This window comes from Morus notabilis, unplaced genomic scaffold (genome assembly GCF_000414095.1).
Source record: "Morus notabilis unplaced genomic scaffold, ASM41409v2 Scaffold52, whole genome shotgun sequence".
Classification (NCBI taxonomy): domain Eukaryota; kingdom Viridiplantae; phylum Streptophyta; class Magnoliopsida; order Rosales; family Moraceae; genus Morus; species Morus notabilis.
Window position 1 is genome coordinate 450,604 of NW_010362558.1, and position 4,666 is coordinate 455,269.

Consider the following 4,666-nt stretch of genomic DNA (forward strand, 5'->3'; position numbering starts at 1 on the left):
TTACGGGGGTTTACCAATTCATCCCAAAAGTTTAAGCTGTTAGGAGGTGAGCTAATAATAGTTTTATACTTTAACACTACATACTATTTTCTTTACCACTTTTTCTAAAACAGTAACAATCAAACGATCAAAAATTTTAATTTATTTCTATCAAGTGACCTTCTATATCACCAAAAGGCTACGAAGCTAGTGCTTCAAGCAACCTTCCGAACAGTTGTACATATAGTTTAATTATATATGTATGTGTATGCAGAAATATGTATGTGTATGAAGTACAAAATATTTGTTGTACAAAAATGAAGTATTTGCAATGGAGAATTATACTGGTTTTCCTTTCTACATAATCACTTGATTTTTATAGTGGTTGTAATACTGATTTTCTCTTCTTTAATAATACGAGCCTCAATTGAGGTGCTATTCTTTCTATATATTATGGATTGAATATTACTTTTTGTTCAAGTTGTCGTGGAAGGAATTTCAGGTTTGCAAATTGTTACGTTCCCTAATACAAGCCACATAATCTGGTCCGTAACGGAAAACCATTACTTTTTCATAAAGAAGGTATCTTTGGCTCACGAGTATATATGGTGTAGCAAGCTAGGAAATGGGTATAGGAGATAATAACTTTATACGTTGCATAATTTTCTCCTTTTCTATATACGATTTTTTAGTAAAGTGGGATCCCAACAACGATGTGAAGACATATCATATTACAAAGATTTGTTTGGATACGTGAAGATAATATTAAGTAGCTGTGCTGTTCTTTTCTAGAATAAATCGTTGCTATGCCATTTTTGGACTCGTGACGTTGTTTATTTGGGTTGAAAAATGATCAAATGATAAATAGCAAAATACAATTCGTTTGATGGGACTCAAAAATTGAAGAAGAACCTCTTATTAATTCTTAAATCAGCAAAACCGTGTAAATGTTTGCAAAACCCCCTGATTATAGATTGTTTTGAGGCGCGAAAGCGTGTCATAAGAACTTGATGATCTGATTATACATATTACTTGGTTTATTCTACTTGTTCTGTAACGTATCCGTTTTGTGTTCGCTTGCTTGATTTTGTTATGCTCTGTCATCGTCATTCTATTCTGTTTTACTTGTTTCGTCCTATTTATTTTCCTTTTCTTCTTCTGCTGAATGCACTAAACTTCTTAATTGATTTGGCGTCATTTTTGTCTCTTTCTTATTTTCATACTGTAACTTTCTTTTCTAGTCTTTTAATTATATATCATCAAAATAAACTGGGGTGGAATATGGAGCCTAAATTAGGACTGTACAAAAAAAACCGTAAAACCGAAACTGATCGCAACCGACCGAAGAACTGACCGCTCAAAAACCGAAAACAATGGTGCTACGTGAAACCGAATACAATCGGTTCGGTTAACAGACTGAACTGTCTTAATGACGGTTTGGTTTCGATTTTGATTTTAGAGGTTCGGTTTTTTACCGAACCGACCGAGCTGGAGATTTTTTTTATTTATTTTATGTTGTTGCTTTGTTTTTTTTTTTTTTTTAACTCTATGTTGTCGTTTTTCACTCACAGACAAGTCACAAGACACAGACTCACTCTCTCTTCTTCATTTCATCTTGGTTTTCTCTCTGTCTCTGTCAGTCTCACCGACGATTCGATCACTGAATCGACCAAAACTGGCGGTTTCACCCCTAGCCTAAATTTTGGGTTGTCATAGTTTCTCATAAAATGGGGGTGCTAATTTTTAGATTTATAAGAAATTAGAGAAAACATTTAAAAATTAAGAGGTCATGTGAACTTCTATTTTTATCATAGTAAACTTCTGCATCATTTAAAAGTAAATGTTGCTCTCACATTAAAGGTGAATGACTAAAATTTTTGTATATTCTTATATTTTTATTATGTTTTAAACAAATTTATTGCTGTCAGTAGTATCAAATTAGAGCTCCTAATTCTTAACATCAGTTTCAAAAAATTAACTGTATCAGTTGGAAATTTTCAGCCCTTAATTATCTGCGACCTTAATAGATACGTATAATTAGGGCCAATATCAACTTGCATGATTATAGCTAGTTTCGGGGGGGGGAAAAAATCAGAATTTCATGCCGTATTATAGGGCACTTACTTGGTCTTAATTGTGAACAATACTTCCGCAGTTATATATATAATTTTTTTTTCTCTATAGGAGTTCGTCCGAACGAGATTGTCGACACGCAGTTCAAGTGTATTATGATGATATCCTTTTATATCGGAAAAGGCAATTGAATGTCAACCAAAAAGGCATCTAGTTGCTAGCTATTGCAATAATAGACCATACAGCTGAATTAGAAGATTGATTAGCTTGCTAGCTAGTGAACTTAGTTTGACATTTGACAGCCACAACAAAATAATAGCATTTCATCAGTCTCTTTTGGCCATTTCCCACTACTAATTTGATTAACAACAAAAAAAAAAAAGAGGTGTTTAAGCCAATATTTCTTATACTGCACAACCACCCTTTAATTACAAGACCTTCCCTTTTTCCTCATTGATTATAATAATCCATTTCCACTACTTCTACTGCTGCTTGTCTAGTAAATTAGTTCACGATTTTCCACCAAACGCACACAAAAAAAAAAAAAAAAAGGTGCCGTAAACAAGCTTTCTATCCACCGCCATCACTGGTCACCACCAGTACTATTACTTAGAGGCGATCAACCAATAGAATACGCTCTAGGATTTAATTAACAAAAACAAATTAGAAATTAGAAAAAAAAAAAGAAAGAAATGGAGTCATTATATATATATATATATATGTACACATATAATGTATATAGATGCATATTTAGTGAGAATTGAGAAAGATGCGTAACGGGGCGAGAGAGGGAAATTAAGAGGGGCCCACAAATAATCCAAGTGGGTAACGGAACCATGTGCGCTCATATGGTGGTTGGCCCTTTGCAGCCCCACGATAGCCCCTCTTTTCACGTCCCCAAAAAAACTCCATGTTGAAAACGATTGGAGAAACCCTTATACTATACCTATATATTATTTAATATTACGTATATAATATTAGTTTAATAGTTTGTATACAGATATATATGACAGATATATATGTATATATTCAAAAGGGGGTTTTGATTCCTCAACTCTCTCTTTCTTTCTCTCCTTCTTCTTTACACCTCCCATTTCCAATCTTACCTTTCCTCATTTCTCTTCACATGTTTGGTTCCTCATCAAAAATATTTTCCCTTTCATCTCCCTTCTTCGTCTTTATGCATACTTTTCTGGTTTTTCTTGTATTTTCGACAATAGCGTCAGAAGTGAAGTAAATCCTGTCTGTTTGTCCTTGTGTGTCAGAAGAAAATCGTAATCTTTTAACGGAATTCGTTTGTCCTTTGATCCTCAAAAAAAGTCAGTTTTCATATTAGTTGCCTTATATCTGAACCAAAACCCTAATTCTTATCTCTGCCTGATCATGGACCCTCCTTATCAGAGCCCTAATTCACTCAAACACAGGTTTGCCAAAGGGTTCCTCAGAGCCCTAACGAGAATACGGAAGCAAGGCCAACCCAAATCGCCGTCGAATTCCCAGAGAGAGATCGCGAAACGGCGTCGCCGGGTTAAGATTGCCGCCGACGCAGCCATGGCTTCCGCCGTTGGGCCGAGTAGGGTTTGGAGTCAGGCTGTGCTCTGGAGGATCTGGAATCAAAAACGTCGTCGTCCCGGTTTCTTTAAGAGAATAAGGGTTAATCCGGTAAAGGTGAAGAGGGGTATAAATGAGAGAAAAAAAGGGAAAGAAAAAAAATTGGTTTTGTAAATATTGGCCAAGAAAAGAGGCTTCGAAAGGTGGTGCCTGGTGGCGAGGGCATGGATATTTGCAGCTTGTTGGACGAAACTGCCCATTATATAAGGTGTCTTTCGACTCAGGTAAAGGTTATGAAAAGAATTGCTGAAATTTCCTCTACCACTTGAGTAGGAGTACTGCTTTGTTACAATTTTCTCGCAACAGAAAATATTTAGTAGAATATTCCAATAATAAGGGGTGGGATTTGGGAATCAGGAAGAAATTTGTTGTTATTCTAGGTGGTTAGCCACCAATCAAAAAGTTTGTTTTCGAGTTGCATACAAGGAAGGGAAAAAAAAAAAAAAAAAAAAAAAAAAAAAAGGAAGGAAATGAAAGAAAGAAAGGCATAGGAAAACTGAGATTATGTTGTAGAATTTGGTTTTTCCAGATCATATATATGTGCTATATGTATATATAGAAGTACTGGTGATACTTGATAGATTTTACTGAGTTTAGTAATTGTGTGCTTTGATCAGTACTTATTGTCTTCCTTTTTTTCTTCTTGAATTTATATGTCAAATTATCTTTACTTTACTCCAACCTCATTTCTTTCTCTACCGATCATGGGATTAATGAAATGAAATTATATCTCAAACGTAGGAGTCATGTAAAATTATGTAATTAGTGTTTAATTGAAAGGGGAAATTACCTTAGGCCTTACCATGATTAAAAAGTTGAATTACATTTTTCAGTCACAAACGACCGTAATTAAGACTTTAAACTAGTGCATAGAGAAGCCCTTGATTTTTTTTGAGCTTGGCAAATGGACCTGTAATTTGTGTCAGCACCAATATTCTTGTGTATCTTCTCAAAAAAAAAAAAAAAAAAAAAAAAATTTTTTTTTTTTTGTTGATCCCCACGG

At 34.5% G+C, this 4,666-nt stretch overlaps 1 pseudogene; it reads left to right on the plus strand.

The window, feature by feature from the left end:
• Positions 1-3,130: 3,130 nt before the first annotated feature.
• LOC112092381 lies at positions 3,131-4,134 on the plus strand (annotated as a pseudogene).
• The last annotated feature ends 532 nt before the right edge of the window (positions 4,135-4,666 follow it).